This window comes from Topomyia yanbarensis, chromosome 3, assembly GCF_030247195.1.
Source record: "Topomyia yanbarensis strain Yona2022 chromosome 3, ASM3024719v1, whole genome shotgun sequence".
In the NCBI taxonomy this organism is placed as follows: Eukaryota; Metazoa; Arthropoda; class Insecta; order Diptera; family Culicidae; genus Topomyia; species Topomyia yanbarensis.
The window spans coordinates 188418250-188444540 of NC_080672.1; the positions used below are offsets into that span (position 1 = coordinate 188418250).

A 26291-nucleotide genomic window follows, 5' to 3' on the forward strand; every position below is an offset into this window, starting at 1 on the left:
TGCGCTTGAAAAGGAAAGGTGTTTTAGATTATTTTCTTTTTTTTTCTGCGAGACATTGTTTATGAATGGCCCCCAAACAAACAATATTCCATAATGAATATCACGTAACATCGATGTCAGAGCAGTGGGATCAAGGCCAAGTTCCCTCCGGTTCATGCTAAACTGAGAAGCATCATATATTTAGGCACCGAGAACAGACGTCCAGCGTAAACGTAAAAGTTGAGAAAAAACTTAAATTTACGGTCCAAACAAAATTGTGATGGTTCTACCGTTGTTCCCTTTAGTGCGTGAGTTTTATTGAATAGACAGTGGACCACACAATTGATGCCCAAGTGACTATCTCAATTATACTGGATTATGCCAATATGATGACCGTAGTGGTCTAGCGGAGATTGGTTCAAATAGCAAAACAAGTATTTTAAACTTGTTTGTTCGACACCTTGGTGTCTTCTCAGTGATTTAGCTGTAACATATTAATCTGCCTAATTGAATCGAATAAGCAGATGGTATAGCGGACGGGAGAGGTATTCAACAAAGTTAGGAAAACTAGGAGTGAGGACATCTGATGAGGAGGATTACACCTAGCAATATCCACTATATTAAACAAGCATAGTGGTGTTACAACAGAATAATTCAATCTGATTCAACAATAATTTAAGCAATCATTAATACACACTAGAACAGAAGGAATAACTGGTAGAATAGCTGAAGGGAATTTAGTAGCTACGTCATTTGTGTAAAACCCCCTATGAATTTTGTTCTACCTATCCCAAAGCTGTTGCTGTAGCCGCTTGGAATAAATAGCTAGAACAAAATCCATAGGGAATATTTTTTGTGGTATGTGTCCTGTCGCCTCGTGTGCCTCTCGGCATGACATTGTGCCTTGATGTGGTTCGGGGGCTTTTCCACCAAAGCAGTATTACAGTGATTATATCACAGAAACTTGGGATACGATTATTTTCTTTTTAGTTAAGCTACATTTTGATCAATTTTAGTACTTAACTTCCGACCTTTATTATCCACTGCCATGGTCAAATAATATACAATGTGGATTTAGGGACCAATTCTCCCTGGAGGCACCCTTTCGTTACTATATTTTAAATTAGATCCATGCTAACGCTCACTAACACAAATTGCTTATTCTCTAATAGGGTAATTTCGGGAGAGATGCCGCACTTTCTGTATCTCGTATGGTCACTTTTATACTGTAATATGATATTGTGAGTTTGTCTTTCGAAGAATTACAATCCTGGAGATGTAAAATAATCCTTATTATTAACTCACAAAAATTTTATTAATGATTATGTGCAGTTGCATCAAGGAGTGCCAAAAGTTTTTCAGTACCACATTAAAATTTCGTTTTTTTTAAATTGTTCGATTTTTTTTGGTAGATCATGTATCGGTTGCATAGCTGGGACCTTTCAGAATGCATTCTGATCATGAGCACGGTCATTCATAATTTCAGAGAAAAACGTCGTTGTGCGGCATCTCTTCCATACAATTGGAAGAGATCCCGCATCAAAATTGCGGGTGAGATGCCGCACTCGATGGCGGAGGATATGTAGCTAAAATGTACGGACCTAACACAGGGACATATAGGAATATGAGTCTATTAACCTATATATTTAAACGGGCGATATGTATCTAAATATTAGTTAATTTGGTTTATTCTTTAAAGTTTCAGGCACTAATTTTAGTAAACGCATAGATTTGTAGTGATGTTAATCTTGGGATAAAAATGAAAATTTCGACGAAAATGAACCTCAAGCACAAACAACCAAAAACTGCTTTTAAGGAACCCCAACCAATATATCGCTCGTACAAATATATAAATAAATAGTACCCTTAATTAAGTTACTCCAACTTAACCGTTACACAAGGTTGCAAAAGAAAAATATTTTTAAAATGTTGAATAAAAAATGTTTCTAGGAATGGTATTACCCCTTAAGAAAAATGATGCTGGCCGATTTATAGGTGTTATCTAGAAAAACTTTAGAAAGAGCACTGCGGAGAGAAAAACCGCATTTTTGGCAACGTATGCCCCGGCCTTGTATGGCAACACGTCCAATGTTATAAGGATAGGCAATGTTCGATTGGATTCGTTTTTTGACAGCTAAACGCGAATACAATCGATCCAAAATGGAGTCTCCGCATTTCTCTTTCTAGAGTTTTTCCAGTGTTATCAAACTTCTTGAAACTCAGCTGAAGACCCCTAATCACAAAAACATCAACGATAGCTAAAAATATTTTGGTTCACCATTTTTCAGTATGTGACCATGGTGCTGCATCTCACCCGCACATGCGGCATCTCTTCCGCAATGACCTTTTTTTTAAAAAAAAATGTTCATGGAAATTTGATGATTTCATCACAAACTAACAGACATAACACTCAAAAATAAAGCTTCGCCCGCTTTAACGGTCATTTTAAATATATTTGTAGTTGGGACTGTGGCCACATTTGAAATAGATAGACCACTAGTGAAAAATTGTTCGCAAACCTGAGGGGTAACCCACCAGTAAATGAGTGGTTGGGACTGTGGATAAAAGGTGGAGCTAGTGTTCTGGGATAATTGTCGGATCGATGTTTTTTATGGAATTCCCTCATAGTGTTATGTCTGTTAGTCTGTGATTTCATGACAAAAACCATTTCACAGTATTTTCGAAACTTGTCGCAACTGATAAAAATGATTTTATCAAATATTTAATAGTTTACTTTGATGCAGGATCGATTTTAAGAAATGTGCGGCATCTCTCCACAAATTACCCTATACACTCACAATCTCTCATTCCAAACGTACAAACGTGACCTTCGCGATAACACAAACCTGGTCACAAATGCGAACGCCCGCGATCTCGCCAACATTCAAGAGCACCCGGTAATTAAGTGAACATTTGCAGCTAAAAATTTACTGACGCGGTTTCAAGCATCAACCCACCACTCGCGCAATCATGGATCGGTCACGTCCGGAAGTCTTTACCCTTGATCCTAGCAGCCCACACTCATGCCGTCAGTTGGACCAATAGAAATAAAAACTAGACAAGATGTCCACGCGCGATCATTGAACAATACGCGAACATGCGAATGGCCACACGCTTATAAAAATAATAATCACGCGAAGTAACATACACACTATCTCAAGTGACAAAAACTTCAACATACAGACGCTCGAGTCCTTCGCGATCATCCACGCACAACCACTCTCACGATCTCGCAAACAGGATAACACCCCGGTGACTAAATGAACGGTTTATACACAAGAAGTCACATACACGCGACAAACATAATGCTTGAGCCCTTCGCGATCATACACGTAACCTACACCCGCGCTCTCGCAGACATGATAACATCCCGGTGATAATATGAACGTCTCAGCACTTATAAACATTCAAACGTGGTCTCAAGCATGAACCTACAGTCCCCCGCACTCGCGCGATCATGAATCACGTCGGTCACGCCCGGAAGTCTCTATCCTAGATTCCAGAAGTCTAGCTCATGTCTTCAATTGAATAAAATAAAAAGAAAGCTCTCATATCCACTGGCCAACACGTTCCATGGCGACATGACCGGGAACTCTAGTGATATGGAGTAACTCACTCTCTGTTAGAATGTGATCCGTACACCGAAGACTAAATATCAGAAAGACGGTTCGCGTGGCCATCCAAGAACACAATGTGAATGGCCACAGGGTTACGAAATCGAATTTATTCACGCAAAGTAACATACACGCGACAAGCACGTCAACATACGAAGGCTTATGTTCCTCGCGATCATTTACGTACAAATAAGATCGCGATCGCGCAAACTTTATAACACTCCGGTAACAATGAAAACGTTTTAGTACTTACGAAATTACGAACGCGGCCTCAAACGCACACCCACAAACGCGCGCGGTCATGAATCGGTCACATCCGGAAATATTTACCCTCCATTCAAGCAACTAAATCCATACATTCAGTTATACCAATCAAAAAATAAAGCTCATATCCACTAGACAACATGACTGGCAACTCTAGTGATGTGGAAGAACACACTTTCTTTTAGAATTTGAACCGTACACTAAATATTAAGTATCAGATTCACGGTCCGCAAGCGATCATTCTAAAACACGCGAATATGCGAAAGGCAAACGGTTTTGATATAGAATTTATACACGCGACGTTACATATGCGTTAGCAAACGTTACAAACGCACACGCATCATACAAACGCACACGCGATCGAACACGTTCACGTACAAATGCTCGTGTCTTTCGCGATGATACACGCGATCGCGAAATCCCTACGCTCGCACACACCTGAACCGTACAATAAATATCACATTCAGTAAAATACAGTCGGAAATGAGCCGGAATTCTGGCTGGTTCTAGTTACTATTCGAAACTATTTGAAATATGTTTCAAGTTTTTGTTATAAAATCATTTATTGTTATTTTCTCCACAATGCAATTATATTTCAAACCTATTTTATTTAATTAAATTTTAAACGCGTTATGTTTTTTAGAGTTTGGTATTTGTGAGTAACTTATTGAAACGGCGTATTTTCATCACGAAATATTGCTTTTTGAAGAAAATAAATATATATTTTGGAAAATTTTACTTAAAAACATATTGCTTTGAAATGATATTTAGTATTAATAGTGTAAAACAAAATTATATTTATGACTATATTAGGAAATTTAGAAGCATACTTAAAGTCGTTGTGAAAAATGCTTTCTTACTAATAACTTCTTAATAATGCAATCACTGTTTCTTCTATGTTTAGGCTTACGTTAACAAAAAATCATTGTTTTTTGTAATTGTATTTTTCAACTTTTTTGTCTATTCTTTTTGAAAAATTTCATCAAAAAATATTCGCAGAGAAGAATTAGAACTCGCTATCATATAGTTTTGCTGAACAAATGGCGATTTTCGAACAATATAATTTAAAGGTAGCGTATTCAAGATCTCATACGCCTTTTTTAAATATTACTCTTGAATAAACATTGCTTGTTTAACCAGGCAAAATACTTAGTCTCCAATATAGATGAAACGTAAGAAGTTTCATCATTGTCGAAGATGGTCACCATTTTTGACGTAATTGAATCAAACTTGATGCAATTGCTTTATAGCAGAAAACATCTGTCACGTTACATAAGATCAACTGTGTTTTCTCAAAAATGAATAAAACTATAAGGTTTTCACAATACAGTTTCAAAAGGTAGACTCAAAGTAGTAAGAAAAACGCTTTTAATCCACCTAACAGTGTGATGAGACATTTCTTATAACTCTTATCACTCTCTTCGGATATTACATCGTTTGAGAACATTTAGAACTTGATGCTTCGCGATGTTTTTGATAACACATACTACATGGGATAGTGGCAGGACTCAGAGAATCGCTCAAATCAGCATAGGACAACATCAGTGCTAGAAATCTCAAACCAAAGCAATAGGAAAGCGAATAAATGGCCCATAAAATAGACATACCATCGAATTATTGTTAATGCTCTGTTAATAAAATATCTAAATTGTGGTGGGAAAACTGAATTATCCTAAAGGGGTTATATATTAATCATTCGCATGTATGAAAAAAGCCTTATGTTTACATTTGTGAGTATCGCCCTTTTCACAAAAAAGCGTTGAAATGAAATCGCAGCTCCTGATATCACGCTATCTCTGAAGTGCATGCGTGCATAGTTCCAAACTTTACTTCGACATCGACTTTTTCTAAAGGTGACTTCCCAGTAGTATCCTTGATTTGAATTATTATCGCTAATCCTAATGCCAAAGAACAAATAAAAACCTCTCGAAAACGAACCGTTTGGGGAAATCATCATCATTACTGGAATTTTCATTTTCACGAAACTTTTCGATAGCCTTCCGTCACTTGCGTTAATGCACTGGGTGCACAGTGCTCCGAAAATCTAGCGAAATCGTCTTTGGGAACCAGCGGGTCTAATTCAGAGCTATCTGCGCGGCGAGTTAAATCTGTAAAGAACACTAAAAATTAATTTCTATTCCATAATTTTCAGTTCAGCAATTCGAGAGATCGTGCTCACCGTAAGCCATGAAAAATAGACTACGTTGTGAAGCGATGGTCACTATTTATTAAAACATCACGGTTAAATAAAAAATTAAAGTATTAAAAAATTTCAAATAGTTTATAGTTTTCACAAACTTATTAGGAAAAATTGTTTAATAAGCTTTCGTAATATTGTGTAGGAAAAAAGCTGAAAATTTCAGTATTTTCTCTATCTGCAACTTATAAACCCTTAAGTATACCAATTAATTGGTATACGAATTGGAATAGGTTCGCCAAATTTTGGAAGAAGTTTATAAAATAACCCCTTGAAAGCTACCTAAAAATTGTTGTAGTTCGATGCAATAAAAAAATCATATTTGGCAATTCATATTTGGCTGATAAAATTGGGGTGGCAATGTATTATAATAGATATTCAGCATTCGAAGAAGTTTCTTGTGAACGAGTGTAGAACAACTTTGTTTCTACTTACTTGAAATCAGCGGCGTAGCCAGAAATTCGGTTTGGTGGGGGTCCGGTGAAAATCGATTATACTGTCCAAACGGCATAATTCCGAAACCGTCATTTTTGAAGTTTTAAAATTATGCAGAATTAATTTTTCAGAAAATAGTAACAAAGTTCGTGTCTAGCGAATTTGTTGAGACTTTATTGTAGTCATGAATATTAACCTGAGAAAATTCACCATAAATACTTCTTGGACGATATACCGTCAAAATTATTTTATCAAATGATGCGCTGTTTAACGTTTGTAAAACTCATGGAAGATACTAAACCTCCGAAATTGGCGTTTTCAAAATGATGTTATCTTGACCTTAAATTACTGTTTCTAAACATTTGACCTATACATATAATTATAAGTGGTCATACAACAAAAATCAAATGCTCATCAAAATCGATCAGAACCAGCTAGAGTCAAATGGAAATCGTCATTTTTCATAAATTTCTCTCTACATTCGGAAAGTGTTATCCTCGTTATTAATCATATTACGTTTTCGTCTCAACTCGACGCATTCCCAAAATAAAAACCTGTTTTAATCCACCTAGTGGTGCAATTGTGCTTGTCTCATTTGTCCAGACTACGATTCCATGGCTGGTTATGTTCAACACAATGGTGGAAATGAATATTACATGTTCAGTACGATTTGCACATACATACAATGGATCGACAGCCACGATCTTGAGATACTATGTGGTATTGAAACATCGCTTGAAACCAGCGGCGGATCATGGAGAAAGATCCGGGAGGTCCAGGTCCTGCCGAAAATTTTCAACTTGTTAAGAAATTTTAAACTAATTTTAAAGTAGCAACCCCTCACTGTATACTCCCTCCGGGCCGGTATGATTGACGATTTTTAGAGTGATTGCATAACCTTTCTATATGAGAAAGGCAAAAATGTACCAAAATCCAAAAAAGTCAATTTTTGTCAAACATCTCAATATTTCGTGCATTTTAAAGTCATTTGGCATCAAAAATACAAATTTGATTTTGAAAATTTTTCATTTCAGTTTATATGGGAATTTGCTAGGTGATTGCACTCTTCAACTCGTAACTCCGGAACCGGAAGTCCAATCAATAAAAAATTCAATAGCAGCCGATGGGAAGGTTGTACCTTTCATTTGAGACAAACTTTGTGCAGATTGGTCCAGCCTCTCTGAGAAACAGAGGTCACATTTTTTCCACATACACACATACACACACATACATACACACAGACATTTTCCGATCTCGACGAACTCAGTCGATTGGCATATGACACACGGCTCTCCGGGTCGGGATTAGATTGACGAATTTTAGAGTGAATGAGAAAGGCAAAAACATTTTTAGCAAATGTTGAAAGTTATGCATTTTTTTTGGTGAGCAGTTCTATGTTTCATAGACATTTAATCAATTTTAACTTCGCTTCCTATTAAATAAAGACCCTTATTGCAGTACATTTCTACGAAAACGAGCTCAATTTGAAAATAAATCTGTGGATTGTGATTGATTACAGAACTCTGGAATTTTCTATTGGAATGTTTTCAGGCAGGAATTTGGTATTGATGCTATTAGACAACTGTGAAATCAAGACCAATAGATCAGTTACATATCAGGACCCCATTCCGACAATTTATCAAAAGTCCTCATGATGTTTACAACAACAGGTTATCAATCTACGGATCAGATAATTGTTATTGTAATATTGAATTAAATCAGTCTGCATCAATAAATTTTCAACTTCAATCCAATATTTTTTTGGGTGTGGTGGGGGGGGGGGGGGGGTTGTATGGTGTTAAACCCCAAAACCTTCTCTGGGCTACGCCGTTGCTTGGAGTTATTTATTTGGCTTTTCATTTTCCGATATGTTTCAGATAGATCCAATGGTCATTAGTTAGAAAAATTGCAGTCAGAAGGTTCGCACAAATGAACATTTTTGCACTGATAAGTTATCAAGTTCCTTCCAGACAACTTGGAAGTGTTCGGTGATTATTTCTAATGGATTATTTCTATATTGAATAATAAATAGGCGACAAAGAGTAATCCACAAACAACAAGCCATAACTTTTAAAGTATTCAAAATAGATATTTGAAGTCTTCAGTAAAGTTATTCGCAAAAGTAAGAGCTACAAATTTGTAGAAGGCATCATTTCGATATAATCATTTCCAAGAAAATTTGTGAAAATATCTTACTCATAGGGGGATTAATCAGCAAAAGCACAATACCAAAAGAAAGGGCATATTTCCTCCATTAAATTCTCCGAAATTACTATTGACCTAAAATAAGTCGTTTTGGCGTTAAGAATAGATTACATGTTTTTGGTCATATTTCTGGCAATGGGAAATGATAAAAATCTTTCGTCCGCATTTAATGTTAAATATCTCTTTTGATAATAGTCCGATTTCAACAATCTATAGCTTGTTTGAAAGGTATTCGTTAAAGGTGTCTAAAAACATATAAATTGTTAATCTATATTGTCAATTTCGGCAGATAATTCATAAAAACTGCAAAAAACGCCATTTTTACGCATTCAAACATTCATATCTTGGAAACTAAACATCAGAATCAAAAACAAATTAATAGCGTTCATACTGTTTTTAGTTCTTTCATTTAAAATTGGTTTGGATAAGATCGGTTCAGCCATTGCTGAGAAACACGAATGAGAATTTGTCCGTTACATACACACACACAGACACACACACACACACAGACATTGTCCCAAATCGTCGAGCTGAGTCGATTGGTATATAAGACTCGGCCCTCCGGGCCTCGGAAAAAATCTTGAAAGTTTGAGCGAATTCTATACATTTCTTTTATAAGAAATGTAAAAATGTAGGTTAGATATTGTATGCAAACTGTTGGTGTGGTCCACAAAACTTTTTCGAATTTTTGATCTGTCACGTTACAAGTTATTTGTTTTTCATTACTTTACGATTAAAAAAAAAGCATTTTTCCATATTCATTTTAAATTTTCAAGCAATATCATCAAATTTAAATTAGACTGCGATGGAAAAATGTGGTTCCAGCCAAAAAGTTGAAAATATGAATTTTGTTTACCTTTTTATCTCCTTAAGGTCTTTCAGTCATTTTCAGGTCATGCAAGAAGCATCAAGAAACTTTTATAAATGACAGACATGGATTTTTTTTCTGCGCTCATAATTCATTTTGTTTAATATTAGAGGTTATATACAAATGGAAAAAAAAACTTGCCATTGTGGTTGCCATTTTCGGAACCTTGACCATATACATACAAACATTGACTTTTATTTATATACTACCTAAAAACCATCGCGCGCTGCGACGTTCGACGAAATAGGAGGAAAACAATTAGTTTCGAAGCGCCATCCGACGGGCAGATAATCCCCAACCAAGAGTACACCAACACGCTCCTTAACAAATGCCAACTATGTTGAAATTTTTACGCCAATCGGTTAAGCCGCTTGGGAGTCCTTAAATCATATACATACAAACATTGACTTTTATATATATAGAAGATAGATAGATAGATAGTTGGATAGATATAATGATTCTTTAGTGCTTAGTAGTTTGCTTGGTACACTGAAAAAAATCCAAACGTTAATTCTATTTGCTTCAAACCGCTTAAAATTCATATGAAGAAGAAATGCTATTGTTATCACGCGCACACATACCTTCTATGTGCCAACTGTATAAACTATGTATGCACACACATAAGTTATATGTGCATATTGTTATAGAATGGGGTTTTATGTGGCTAATAGTTATGAAATGTGAATGTAAGATTAATATTTCTTGTAAATACACACATTAGGTTTATGTGCCAGCAAATAGTGTCTATATGCCTCCGTTAATTGCAAAAATCTATGTGTAAAATCAATAGGCATAACGTTTACTTTTTTTAGAGTGTAGGTATGTCTTCGCACACCCTCACCCTCTGAAAGATTTAAAAAAAATCATCTTTTACGCTGTTTATGCAAGCTATACACACTTAGAGATTTAACACAATGCATTATTTCGAGAAGTATTAAAAATATTGAGTTATTCTGTTCAGTTCAACTTACATTTATTTGTAGCATCTCAGATCAGAATTAGAACTTTTGATCTAAAGTGACGACGGCTGATAGCAGTCGTTTAAGACGATCATAAGTCATATCTGCATTTTCTTCTGAACGATGGCCTCGCAAAAACTCGAAACGTTACAGCCAACTCACAGTATAAGGTGATAAGTACACAGCTTGCTACAATCGACATATCAACATATTTGTTCAAATTTTCATTGTTTTTCTCGATGTTTTTTAAACAATTTAATCTCATCTTGCAGAAAAATTCAGTAAATATGTTTAAAAAGTATGCAGAAAAATTTCCTTCTTACATTTACGATAAATTAAAACAAAACAATGGATGCACCCTCCAAAAAAGCAGTCCTGTAAAAGCAGCCAGTGAATGTTGTTTGTGCAGTTAGATATTACCACATTAACGTTGAATTTGATCAAAGATTTACGATGAGAAACTGATGTCTATTGTGCTTTAGGTAATTTTTATCCATGTTACTAGCTTTTAATTTGCGATTTTTTTTACCAGAGGAACATAAAAATGTTCAAGATTCGTCCGGGGAGAAGATGCGTTGTCTTCGGGAATAATCTGCACGAAAATTCTTCTCTAGCTTTTCATATGCATCTGATATTCGCCATTCTGAAAAATAACAAATGAACATAAACCATGTATGTTTTATATTCAGCAGAGTTAGAGCAACCGGATTGCATATTACCTACATGCTCTTGCTTGAGTACCCGTTCACCCCATTTGCTCGAGCAAGCTATTGCGAAACAATTGCTCACGTTATCTCTGATTATTCAAAATGGGGCACTAACACGCGCAACACATGTACTGCCGCTAAAAGCATAATTGTCCCATGTGTATAGGGATTCCCATAGCACATGGGACAGTTATGCTTCTAGCGGCAGTGCAAGCGTATTATAGCGCACGCTAACATGACCGTGCCAATAATAAAATTCTTTTTTTGCTAGTTAATCGAGGATACAGTCCGATTACTTGACCCCGATGTAAGCCGTGTATCAGTCGGTATTGCATAAACTTCCCGTACCAGCAAATAGTTGTTAGCAGAGTGTAGTTGTGTGAGAAAACCGGGTAGGGTCTTCACCACACTTCAACGAACCTGTAAAAGGGTTTTCTTTCATAAATCATAAATAATACCGCAACCCAGAAACAGTTCAAATAATATGCCTTTCGCATTCTTTATTTGACCATTCTTTAGTATCGGTATGATCGACTCAAAGTACCTTCGAGTTTAGAGTTACATTACATTGTATGAGTCGCCTATGTCTTTATTCTACTCCCTAGTTCGACAGCGATGGATACTCATCACTTTACTACCTTCCCTACTCAGAGCGTCGGCATCGTCCGAACTAATGGCTAAAGCTTTCTCTCTCGCAATATTGCTCTCTTGTGGTATCCCGAGTGTACAGGTGTACAGAATAAACATAGTAATGATGAATTGATATTACATACCGAAAATTGATTTTCCAACACTTCCTCTCAATTTATCATTCCTAAACTGCTAACTAATTTGCAAAATCGAGTTTTATATAATGGTTTAGTAAACAAATCTGCAATCTGATCTTCACTTTTAATGTATTCCAGTATCATTTTCTTCTCTTTAATCAGATTTCTCATATACATATATTTAATATCGATGTGTTTGCTTCTTTGATGTTCTCTTGGCTCTCCTGCTATTCTAATACAGGGTATGTTGTCCTCGTATATAGTGAACGGGACAAATTGTATCCCAACTTCACGCAATATACCCGACATCCATACACCTTCTTTAGAAGCATAGCAAAGCGAAACCAACTCAGCCTCTGTAGACGAAAGTGTCACGAGCTGTTGCCTCTTGCTGCTCCAGGACACGATGTTTCCGTACACCGTAAAAGCATATCCCGAATTAGACCGACGTTCCTCAACGTCATTCGCGAAGTCAGCATCCGCATAACCCTTAAGTGGCACGTCGTCTTTATCTTGATGATATAGCAAACGAAAAGATATCGTCCCTTTAAGGTATCGAAGAATCCTCTTCAACCCAATCCAGTGTTCCTCACTTGGACAGCTCTGAAATTGACTCAAAATATTTACAGCAATTGTTATATCAGGTCTAGACATCAGGGATAAATACTGCAAACAACCCAGAAGTTCCTTATACGGTTCATTAGTTAAGTTTCCTGATTTCACCCATTTACAATTTGCATCCATAGGGGTGGCAACTGGTTTACAATCTGTCATTCCAAATCTGTTCAATATTTTGGCAATGTAAGTCGATTGAAATAATTCTAATGATCCCTTTTCAATATTTCGTGTACATTCCAGCCCTAAGAAAGTTTTCAACTGTCCCAAATCCTTCATTTTAAATATTTTAGAAAGATTGTTTTTAATCCAATGGACATTCTCGGTATTACATCCAAAAATAAGAATATCGTCAACGTATAATACAATGAATAACCCTTTTTCAAAACAAGCATACAGGCAAGTATCACTGTTCAGCTGTTTGAAACCCAACTTAGAAATAGTTTCAGTGAAATGATGATTCCAACTTCTACCCGCTTGTTTTAAACCATACAAACTCTTGTTTAGTTTGCAAATTCTTGTATTTTCATTCTTGGTTCGAGGTAAATTCATAAATATTTCTTCTTCCAAATTCCCATATAGGAAGGCAGTTTTTACGTCCATTTGATGAATTAACCACTTTTTCTTCACAGCAATTGCCAGCATAGTCCTAACCGTGGTAATTTTCGCAACTGGCGCAAAGGTTTCCGAATAATCTAACCCTGGCCTCTGTGAGCAACCTTTGGCAACAAGTCGAGCTTTGTACCGTGGTAAACCACCTTCATTTTTGATGCCGAACACCCACATGGAATTGATAGTTTTTCTTCCCTTAGGAAGCCCACTAACCAATGTCCACGTGTTGTTATCATCCAAAGCCATAAGCTCTTCATTCATTGCTTGTTCCCACTTGTGCCAATCGTCGCGTTGCATTAATTCATCAATTCGTTGTGGTACCTCTTCAGAATTATGAGACATAACAAAACTAGTTTCAAAATTATTCAGCCATGCTGGGGTTCTCGTGTTTCTTTGACTTCGGCGTCTCTCATCAATAGCTATATCTTCGAGGTCATTAGAAACATTCTCGGTGTCCACAAATTCATCTTCACTATCAGAAGCATTAGCTGATTCAATCTGAGGGTCTATTAATTCTTGTTCATTTTCTATTTCGCATTCTGTTAAAATTTCTTTCTCGTGAAATTCAACTTGCTTGCGTTCCTCGTCAATAAAACTTCGGAAATAGAAATTATTTTCATCGAATTTTACCTCTCGTGAAATTATTATTTTCCCTTCGTCTTCGTCCCATAGTCTATATCCATTTGGTGCGTACCCAACCATAGTAAGAACTTTACTTCGTTTGTCTAATTTCGTCCGATGTTCTTTATTAACGTGTGCATAAGCTAAACAACCAAATACTTTGAGCTTACTTACATCGGGCTTACTTCCAAACCACATTTCATACGGTGTTTTCAACACCTTCAACGCACTTGTTGGACTACGATTTAGTGTATAGCATGAAGCATATAATGCTTCCCCCCACAAACTCATTGGTGCATTACTTTCATGTAAAATGGTTCTTACTTTTTCCATTAGGCTTCGGTTCATTCTCTCGCTTACCCCATTTTGTTGAGGTGTATACGGAGCGGTAGGTATCATTTGTATTCCTCTTCCTCGACAGAAGGCCAAAAATTCTTTACCATAATACTCGCCTCCGTTATCAGACCTCAGTTTAGAAATACGAAGAGAGAAATGAGAATTAGCAATAGCCTCAAATTCTTTAAATTTTTCAAGAACTTCACTTTTTTTGACTCAACAAGTAGACCATGACAAAATGTGTGAAATCATCTGTGAAAGTAACAAAATACCTGTAACCATCATGTGTCACTTCAGGCAATTTACCACAAACATCGGAATGAACTAGTTCTAATGGCCTTGATGATCGTATTCTTGGATCAATGTTAAATTTTTCTCGCGTTTGTTTCCCAAAAATGCATGAATTGCATCCAAACGGGCTCGCAATCATGGAAGATGGTACTAGATTCAACCTCTCAACCATATTGTCTCTTACCAGTCTGGATAAACTTTGCATTCCCAAGTGTCCAAAACGAGCATGCCATAATTCAGTTTCATTCAATCCTTTACCTGTTAATGCTTTACCAATATTTTGAACTAAAAACAGTTCCAAAATATAGAGACCATTTACCTTTTTACCTGTGATAATAACATGACCTGTCTCATCAAGTATTTCCACCATATCATTCCTGAAAACAACTGATTTTCCAGTAGATTCAATACGAGAAACTGATAGGAGATTTGAGCTTAATTCCGGAATGAAAAGCACGTCGTAAATATCAACCTTACGCATTTTATTGGTCCTCAAACAACAGTTTCCCTGTCTCTTACCAATGATACCGGTACCAGTTTTAGCGGTATCAATTTTTAGTTCCTGGCAGTCCCACATCTCGTTGAACGCTCTTATGTCTTTAAACATATGTTGAGTAGCGCCGGAATCCATCACCACTGGAATAAACGTTGTCGATTGAACGGGAAATTTTCGTGAGTCCATACAGAAAACTCGAGAGTCCTGCACAAAATCGTCGTTCAGCCTTTTTAATGGCACTCGTACCATGAAGCTACCATTCTGACGTGTGACTAACGCTACATCCCGATGCTTTCCATCCGCGTGCATCTCTACCTGAGGCTTATCCTGCTGCTTTTTATTCCTCCACTGTCGACAAAAACGTTGTTTGTGGCCTGGCTTACCACAATGGAAGCAAACAAGTTGTTTCTTCTGTGGTTTTTGCGTTGGCTGCTTGCCGTTCCCAACCATCGCCACTTGTCGATCGAAATTTTGTCCGCTCGCACCAGAATTCTCCGCGTCCAGAAAAATGCGTCTTATCTGATCAAGCGACATCTTCTCTATGTCGTCCTTTCTCACAACCGACAACGCTCCGAGAATATGTTGATATCTCTCCGGTATGGCAACCAGTAGTGTATTTAACTGCTCAATACTGGTAACAGTTTCTCCCATACACTCAAGTTGTCGAACAATCTCTTCGTGAGAAGCAAAAAGCTCTTTGAGAGATTTAAATCTCTGCGTCTTGAGCGTGTACAATCTTGTTCGCAGCCCAAGCATGGCTACCGCACCTTGCTTCTGGTAAACTTGATCCAACCGAGTCATGATTTCTCTTGCATATTTACAATGCAGCACATGCCCCATCGGTTCATCATCTAGTGCCAGCCAAAGCTCATTAACAGCAGCGTCGTCATCTTTCAGACGTTTTGCCAGTTTCTCTTTCCTTTCAGCTTCCTGTTCGGCTGAAGCCCCTACTGCCGCTTCAAAATATTCTTCTTCCTCGGGAGTTTTCTCGAGGGCATGCAACAAACCTTCATGCTTGAAGTGTTGCTCCATCCTCTTTCGCCAAAGAGGGAAAGATTTTTCGTCTCCTTTGAATACCGGAACGATTACTCTTTTCAATCGGTTGTCCATAATTGAAGATATGTCAATACCTGGAAACCTTACAAATGTTAGAAATTAAATAATTTCCCCTTCTTTCAACATAGAGCACTAGCTGTGTAGACAATATTCGGAGCTTTGCCCCACAGACAAAACAGATCTCTGTCTGAGCAAATGCAACGAAAAGTCACTCCACAAAAAGCCTCTGAACCCAACAAAAATAATCGAGAATAATTGTTCCGCAGAAAGGGTGGTCTCCGCCTGAACAATTCTCAATTCTTCCAAAGCAATTATCTGTTAGGACAATTTACTCTGGGCCCATAACCTGTTAGCAGAGTGTAGTTGTGTGAGAAAACCGGGTAGGGTCTTCACCACACTTCAACGAACCTGTAAAAGGGTTTTCTTTCATAAATCATAAATAATACCGCAACCCAGAAACAGTTCAAATAATATGCCTTTCGCATTCTTTATTTGACCATTCTTTAGTATCGGTATGATCGACTCAAAGTACCTTCGAGTTTAGAGTTACATTACATTGTATGAGTCGCCTATGTCTTTATTCTACTCCCTAGTTCGACAGCGATGGATACTCATCACTTTACTACCTTCCCTACTCAGAGCGTCGGCATCGTCCGAACTAATGGCTAAAGCTTTCTCTCTCGCAATATTGCTCTCTTGTGGTATCCCGAGTGTACAGGTGTACAGAATAAACATAGTAATGATGAATTGATATTACATACCGAAAATTGATTTTCCAACAATAGTTTGAAGGTAAATGCCTGAACTCTATACTGCCGCTAGAATCATAATTGTCCCATGTGTATAGGGATTCCCATAGAACATGGGACAATTATGCTTCTAGCGGCAGTATAATACATCCGATCACTATAAATAAATTCTGTTATAGGAATTCGACGATCCGGTCATTACGTCACGTTTATCGTCGTGACGAAGCTTCTACACACGCAGCGGATGGGAAAAGGCGGATACCATTTCGAAACGCACGATGGTGAACGGGGCTGGCATTTTGCCTTCGACGGAGTTCGATTTCCATATGTGCACCAGCAACCATCGCATTACTTCCAGTGCGACGGTAACCGCTTTGACTCGAACGAGATCCATTGTAGGCCCGGCAGGTCATGCTGAATTTGATCCAGTGCATTCTGCAACAAAATTACGTTCCGGTAGGCCAAAATTTCCATGTATTATTTAATCCGACTAATAGCTTTCTATATTCATTATTTGCAGTAGAATGGAGAAAACAAAAAACAAATCTAACAGAAAATTTAACGGAAATCAACATTCATCGCAAATCAAACGTAGATTGGATCGAGTCACTATTGATGCGTCGCAGCATCAGCCGTACAAATTCGACAATTATTCGAATCTGTTCCCGCACGGCGAATATAAATTATGTCGCTAATGAAACTGAATTCGGTTGCGCTGACGCTGTCGGCTTCATCGACATGCTGAAAGGCCTGCAATAAGGTAGTAAACATCAAGGCGGAGGAGTCAGCTCTAAACGAATTCTTCAGTTGGCTGGAGTAAAAACGACTCGAAGAGAAAAGGTCCGATCACGTTTTGCTTATCTACCACGAGTAGATGAAAAGATACAACCTGTTGAACGGGTTTCCCGCAATGGTCAAATTGAGCCGGAGAAAATATTTCTCTAACTGACATTGCAGTGCAGTTCTTACTGGACGGGAGTAACGTGTCTGTTGGACCTGGTTGGATAACAATCTGGTACGACCACTGGTGAGTGACGACACAGAACATCCGCAACAATCCGATGTAGGCCGTGTGCCAATCGGCGACAAGCAGTCTTTCTAGTCGAAATCTTTGCCGAACAACGTATAGCAGCATTGCCTAAACTTCCCGTACCAGCAACTAGATTGAAGGTAAATTCTCTATAATGCATGCGACCACAATTAATAAGTTCTGTTATAGGAATTTGACGATCCGGTCGTTACGTCATGTTTATCGTCGTGACGAAGCATCTACTCACGCAGCGGATGGGAAAAGGCGGGTACCATTTCGAAAAGCACGATGGTGGACGGTGCTAGAATTTTTGCCCTTGACGGAGCTCAATTTCTATGTGTTCACCAACAACTATCGCATTACTTCCAGTGCGACGGTAACCGCTTTAACTCGTCGCTGATGAACCTGAATTTGGTTGCGCTGACGCTGTCGCCTTCTTCGATATGCTGAAAGGCCTGCAATAAGGTAGTAAACAGAAATGCGTAGGAGTCAGCTCTAAACGAATTCTTCATTTGGCTGGAGTAAAAACGACTCGAAGATGAAGGTCCTATCACGTTTTGCTTATCTACCACGAATAGTGCAAATTTGTCTCGCACATGGTGTTCAAGGCACTGTACAACCTGTGAAATGGGTTTCCCGCAACGGTCAAATTGAGCCGAAGAAAATATTTCTCTAACTGACATTGCAGTGCAGTTGTTACTGGACGGGAGTAACGCGTCTGTTGGACCTGATTGGATAACAATCTGGCACGACCACTGGTGAGTGACTACACAGAACATCTGCAACAATCCTATGTAGGCCGTGTGCCAATCGGCGACAAGCAGTTTTTCGGGTCGAAATCTTGGCCGAACAACGTATAGCAGCATTGCCTAAACTTCCCGTACCAGCAACTAGGTAAGGTAAATTCTCTATAATGCATCCGACCACAATTAATAAATTCTGTTATTGGAATTCCACGATCCGGTCATTACGTCACGTTAGCATCTACATACGCAGCCGGCGGGAAAAACGGATTACATTGGGAAACGCACGATGGTAAACGGTGCTGGTATTATGCACTCAACGGAGTTCGCTTTCCATATTTGCATCAGACCAGCACCGTAGCATTGCTTCCAGTGCGACGATAATTATGCTTTTTATATTCTTTTTATGCTTGGAAAGCGCAATTGTTGAATATAAAATGTAAATAAAACAGATTGCATCAACTGGTTTAATTTTTTTTAATGAAAAATGAATAAAAAGAAATCTGACGGATCAGAAAGAAGAAGAAGAGTGCCAAAATAGTGAGCACGACGGTGTCCGATTCTCTATAGCTTGACATCGGAGCTACGTAGCTCTTATATCGCCTGACGATTTTGAAAACTTCGAAGCCCGACAGTCCGATTTCGATGGTGCAAAACAGCACGATATAGTTCTTATATAAAGCGCGGTGTAGCTCTTACGTCGGACCTCATCGGCCTGATCGTCAGCCCGATTGTCAGGCCGACTCGGCCCGACATTTTTCACTGGGTCCCTAGACCCAGTGAAATTTGTCGGGCCGAGTCAGCCTGACGATCGGGCTGATGGTCAGGCCGATGAGGTCCGACGTAAGAGCTATACCGCGCTTTATATAAGAACTATATCGTGCTATTTTGCACCATCGAAATCGGACTGTTGGGCTTCGAAGTTGTCAAATTCGTCAGGCGGTATAAGAGCTACGTAGCTCCGATGTCAAGCTATGGAGAATCGGACGCCGTCGTGCTCTCTATTTTGGTACTCTTCTTCTTATTTTCTTATACTTCAGATGTTTTCTTTTTTATCAAAAAAATAAAATAAATAATGCAATCTGTTTTTATTTTTTTTTAAAATAATGATACACTTCCCGAGAACAAACGAGACGTTATTATGTAGTATGCTGATCGCTCATCCTTGTCAGGCCAAATTGATCTCAGCAGCAATATTCTGGGGTTGCGGATATTGTGTCACTGGTCGTTGCACCAATCGGGTCAAATAGACCGCGTTGCTCTCTAGTCCAGCAACAACTGGATCAGCCGTCGGACCGAGAAATATTTGAAAGTCGTGGATCACTTTTCCTTCGGCCAGCTGGAAGCCGTTGGCAAACGATTTGACCATTGCAGAAAACCGGTCCAACTGATACCTTTTTAGTGTCTCGATGACCATTCGTCTTCGCAGCGTTTTCCTTCCATCCAGTGGAAGAATTCGTTTAGAGATGATACCTCCGTCTTGATGTTTAATATCATATTGTAGGTTTATCAGCATTCGGAAGAAGCCGAGTGATTGGCGAATCTGGTCAATTGATACTGCGACGCATCAATATTTTGTGGTAATTGTTGCTTTCTGGTAAACTTTGTCAATCCTGCTGCAGGGATTTGTTTTTTCTTCTCCATTTTACTGAAAACGAAAATAGAAAGCTATTAATCGGAATAAATACTATATGGAGACTTCTACCTACCGGAACTGTCTTTTGCTGTAATTTTTGCTGCAGAAAGCACAGGATTAGATTAAGCGTGACCTTCCGAACCGGCAATGGATCTCGTTCGACCGTGCTTATCGTTTCACTGGAAGATGGTTGCTGGTACATATACGGAAGTCGAACTTGGTCCGCTGCATAATACCAACAACGTCCACCATCGTGCTGTTTGAAATGTTATACGACTCTCGCCTGCGTTGCATGTGTACACGCTTCTTTGCAACGATAACAGTAACGAACTACTGGATCGTCAAATACCTAACAAAATAGAATTTATTTATTGTGGTCGCATGTGTTACAGTTCAGGCATTTACCTTTGGTCTGTTTGATGGTACGGGGATCGAGTTCACTACATACAGTTTTACGTTATTTGGTCGAGTATGCAATGGAGACTTCCTGTCGTCGACCAGTGAATGGCTTACATTCGGTGTCAAGTCCAATAACCGGATTGTCGAATAACTATTAAAAAAATAATTAAATTATTGCATATCGATGTACTATACATGCAGTTCGATTTACCTTTGTTTCAGTTGTGACACGAGAGTCAAATTGATTGTGAAATTGGGGTTTTCTTACGTATCCACGAAACCCCCACTGACTACCAATGATGTTGCACCCAGACCGTACCAACATACCGCGTAGAAAAGGCATCCACCGATTCGACAGATTTGCAATCTACATCTGCGTCTAGTAAAATGACTGATGCGTCGATTACCTAGCAAAGAGAAAAAGAATTTAATTATTATGGTATGACGTACTATAAAACTCGAACATTTAACTTGGCTTAGGTGGTGAGACGAGGATAGAGTTGATTTCTAACAGATACGAATTTGTGCTCCTCGTGATTCCGTTTAGAGCCGATACCTCCCTATAATAGGATTTTCAGCATTCGGAAACAACCGACAGTGGTGGCGCAAGCGAATTCAGGTTCACCAGTGGTATAATATACAGCGAGTACTGCTGCACCGATGTGTAAACTGAGACCAATCGTATAAATATCGATGCCAATCAATGTATACTTGCGGGTGCGGATTCGCATTAATTGACGAATCTATACGATCCATACTGCGACGCATTAATAGTCACTCGACCCGATTTAAGCGATTTAATTTCTGGTAAATTTTCTGTTAATCTCGCTAATAACGGCAGGGATAAACTTTGTTTTTTTTGGCATTATCCATTTTACTGAACATGAAAATAGAAAGCTATTGACCGGAATTAATCATATATGGAGACTTTTGCATACCGGAACTTGGCGTAATGTTTTGTTGCGCAAAGCATCGCACCTGATTCAACGTGATCTTTCGAATCGGCAATAGGTCTTATTCAACTCGTAGCGGTTCAAGCACATACTTTTAGTATAGTAGATGGTAAGGGGATCGAATCAATTCCATACCATTTTACGTTAAACGACCAAGATTTACAATCGAAACGTTTCATATCACCGATCGGTGCATGGCTTACGCCTGCGTCAAGTAAAATGATCGCATCGTCGAATATCTGACAAAAAAAATTTTAATTATTACTATCGAATGTACTATACTTACAGTTCGGGCTATCTATTTTTTAGTTGCACTTCGGACATTTACCTGTAGCCCAATTGATGGGGCGAGAATAGAGTTGATTCTATACCGTATTATATTGATCTTGGGCATAATCCTTGTTCTGTTCATTCTAATTTTCGGTTTCATTGTCCAATTCGAGCTCATCGCACTGCGGTTTCACTTGTTTTAGTGAGCCGTCGCCATTCTGACCAGCAAAACAAAAAGATAAATAATTTAATTAGAATCCTGATTGTTCGGAAACTTCTATATAACGAGAACAATAAGTTTCAGAAACAATATTCACAACAAAGTGTCTCGAAATAGTATGTCTAAGACTCATTACGTTGCTTACGTTGTACATCTTGCCAAAATTACTTGTGCATGAGCTGACGACGATGATAGATTCCGACGCAGATCATAATAGTAGTATTCTTAGGTTACATACATTTTACCATACGATACGCGTGTTCATGACGACACATCCTCGCACCGGACAAACATACGTAAGAGACGTGCATGTCCGATAATAAATTATGATTGCAATTTGAATACTAGCTTGTACTGTGAATAAAATTACCTCAAACCTAACCGATATAACTTTCACTTCGCAATTTTTTTACTAAATTCAATGTGACTGTAAACATCTTCGAACTGCACAAACAACATTCACTTTGTAGGCAGGCCTCATCGGTTGTTTTATTTTAAATTACCGTGTATTATTCGGCTGATGATTTCTAGCCCGTTTACTGAAATGAGATCGATGTTGCTTTCAAAGTATCTTGGGAGCTGATGACCCGATTGTTCCTTGGAACTGTCCATGATAGGCAGTATGCTAGTACTACTCTGAGGGCGTTTATGTTGGAGGGTTTGTGCCGCGTGTGACAGACCATTTTCAAAATCGAGGCGGAGGTGGTCGTTCGCAGGTTCTCTATGTAGCCTCGGAGTTCCTCTTCTTCTTCTAGTTCTAGTTATTTTCCGTCGGCCTATTGCCGCTACAAGCCCGAACACCGACGCCAAGAGAGGTGACTCCCACTATCTGGACTAGATATGGATCCATTAACTAAAGGACCGGAAACCAACGGCTTTACTTCCCTTCCACAGATTTTTTTCACTTCAGAAAAATCTTAACGACCTCGGCTGGGATTGAACCCAAACCAACTGGGGTGAGTGGCGGTCGAAGTTCCTCTTCAGTGACCGTACTTTGAATTCCTCTAACTTTCGCGGTGGTTTTTCATGTTAGTGTTAATTCATATGCCTTATTTATCTTTTTGTTGTCCTTGTTTACTAGTAAATGATAAGCTCGCGCTACTGAGACAGGCAGAGATAAGGAAATTGAGTATTTGCGGCTGTCCTCAGGGTGGCGTTCTGTCACCTGTGCTATGGAACCTGGTTGCCGACGGCTTGTTGAAGAAACTCAACGAGCTTGGATTTCCAACCTACGAGTTTGCTGATGATTACCAAATACTAATTACTAAACTTTGCATCGGAACAATCTTTGACATAATGCAACAAGCATTAAGAGCTGTCGAACAGTGGTGTCGACAAATTAAATTATCAATAAATCCAAACAAAACTTCATTGGTTCTTTTCACGAAGAAGCGAATAACAACCGGGGTTCTTTCCTTGCAGTTCTTTGATTCTGAGCTAGTGTGCAGATCAAGTCATATACGTTGGAGTTATATTGGATTCCAAACTTAATTGGTCTGCTTACATTGAGTTCAGAGTCCAGAAAGTGTGCATGACCTTCGGGCAGTGCAGACGACCTTTTAGAAAGACCTGGAGTCACAAACCTAAATAAATCTATTGGATTTACACGACAATTGTATGCCCAATACTGTCATACGGATGCCTTGTGTGGTGGCAGAGGGGAGAGGCGATGATAGTCCAGCCAAAGCTAAACCATCTCCTCTCGAGAGGAGTGGTTGTCTGGCTATATGGAGAGATAGCAACAAATGCAAGTGGTCTGTTACACTGACGGTTCTCCGATGGAGGGACGTGCTGGTGTCTACTGTCGTGAAATGAGATTGGAACAATTTTACTCGCTAGGTAGATACTGAGGTCCGGTAAAGTTATAAACTTCTGATCCGATAGTCAGGCTGCAATCAAAGCTTTGAGCTCAGACGAATCACGGTCCAAGCTAGTGATCGCATGCGTAGCATAGCACGAACACCTGCACAAATCGAAGATGGAGTTGCAGAATTGAGCATATCCATTGCCATATCAAACTTGGCCACGATCTACAATGACGTAGACACCCTCATCTCCACACACCTGGCCACATCCTTACAAGCGTTTCTATTTCATAATAGTCCTATCATCTACTTAAGGTAAACGCTCGGAACCGAAACAGTTTTCATAGGTGATGGACATATCAAAAGGCGAAAAAATGTGAGCTGGAGATTATATAAATTCATATCATACGTTATTATGTTATTACTTAATACAGGAAATATTGCAATGATATTTAAAATACTTGGAAATGGTTCATGAAACGGTCTCACCGGTACCCAGTATGTGAAGATCCTTTCTATATCCTATGTACTGACAAAACACGTCCTACGTCGCTTCCGGAAGTGTAATGGGCTGCACGTCACTTTCTCTCTCTGCAACTCAATTTGATGACCGGAACGCACCTTTCGCTTGACTTCGTGCTATGAAGCGAATCGTACTACGATGAAACCGGATTTGGAAGTGCAGGTTCTATTATTTAATCGGGACAACCACAAATGATCCAACATATCGAAAATTTACAATTGAAAGACGATGACAACTAAATTTTTCACGAAGGGTCCAAGCTAATGATCGCATGCCGAACCTAAATCGAAGAACTAAGCATTGTCAAAACGATCTACTTTATCTGGGTGCCCGGACATTCCGGTATTACTTGAAATGAATGGGCTGACGAATGGGCCAAGGCAGGTGCAGTGATTGACTTCGTTGGTCCTGAGCCCGCCCTGCCAATTTCGACAAGTTGGATAAGAGAAAAAATACAATAGCATCGCAATTATTGGAGAAATCTACAAACGTGTCGCCAAACATAGGCGGTTCTAGAACAACCGTGCCCAGTGATTTCGAAAAATCTCCTACATTTTCCGAAACTCCACTGCGGCATACTGACCAGGGCTTTAACCGGCCACTGCAAACTCAATTATCACATGGCAATTATTCAGCGCGCTTAGTCATTTTCATGTGATATTTGTGAATCCGACTACGAAACCTCATATCATCTGATATGCAAATGCCCAGCAGTAGTGCAATTACGATTTCGAGTTTTCGGCCGTCCTTACATAGACGACACCGTGTTTGGACACTGAAACTCAGAGTTTCAGTGCTAAAGTTTCTTATACAAAGTTGGAAAGAGCTTTAGGCTTACTCGCTTGACTTCGGATTTTTTTCAATCCAGGATATACATTGACTCAATTGGCACGTTCCCCGTATGTAGCCGGAGATTTGTGCCTTGTCGTGTCTTTTCAACATTTCCTGAGCAGAAGGAAAAGAGAAGGAGGAGAGTGGAAGTAGAATTGGAAGAGTGGGAAAAATAACAGCACAAAATAAACAACAGGTAAATTAAACTTACAAGTAGTTGCGATTTGAACTTAGTAACTTCTTGGTGGAATGAAAGGTACGAACAGTACATTGGCAAAGACGTTTGTAAGTTTGTTGAGAATATGGAAAACATTCAGGCTTGCAATAAGTGCACTAAAGCATACCTACATGTTGTATATGTATCGTACTCGTTACAACTATAAAACCTCATTTATGATAACAATTTTAATTAAAACATGTTAAACTAAAGAAGAACTGACGACGTTCTAAACAATAAAAGTTGCTATTTGCTATACAACAGAAGTTGCCGCGTGCTAAATGATAGATACCGCAAGGTGCTGAACGCAAGTTTGAACATGCCCGTTGGTCGAGTGCGCGTGGGCTGATGCTAGTGCGTTATCGTGGGCATCATCGAAATGCGCGGCATGTTGAAAGAGCGCGGCGCGTGACAAAAAACGTTGTATCTCTGGACAGAAACAAAAGGACAAAAATATCTTTACAGATTATTGAAGGTGAACGTTTTCCGCGTCATTTGACATATTTTACGATTTATTATAGCGCGGAGAACACGAAAATATTTTAAATTGTTTATTTAAAATGTATGTAAAATACTGCTATTAAAACAAATATTCCATAAATATATATTTATATAATAGTGTAAACATCATTCTATAAGTGTGCAAAATTTCATTCAAATATCTGGAGTAGTTTTTGAGATATAAGAAATTGAAAAAAATACAATTTTATTGTTTTCAAAAGTTTAAAACCCTATAATTTAAACAAAAAAAGCAATTAAAAAAAATATTTATACCAAAAGTTACACTCCATGTCCCCTACACAAAAAAATATTTTTCATGAAAATCGGTGATTTTGTGGAAATTGCGAGGCCCACTTGACGTGGTTTGACTCAGCGGTATCTGCGCCTGCGGC

At 38.6% G+C, this 26291-nt stretch overlaps 1 long non-coding RNA gene across 1 annotated transcript; it reads left to right on the top strand.

Moving 5' to 3' along the window:
• Positions 1–16920: 16920 nt before the first annotated feature.
• Positions 16921–19225, top strand: LOC131691118 (uncharacterized). The gene is made up of 4 exons (XR_009305712.1): positions 16921–17227; positions 17292–17941; positions 17991–18695; positions 18783–19225. It is a non-coding gene; the product is annotated as an uncharacterized LOC131691118 (long non-coding RNA).
• Positions 19226–26291: the final 7066 nt, after the last annotated feature.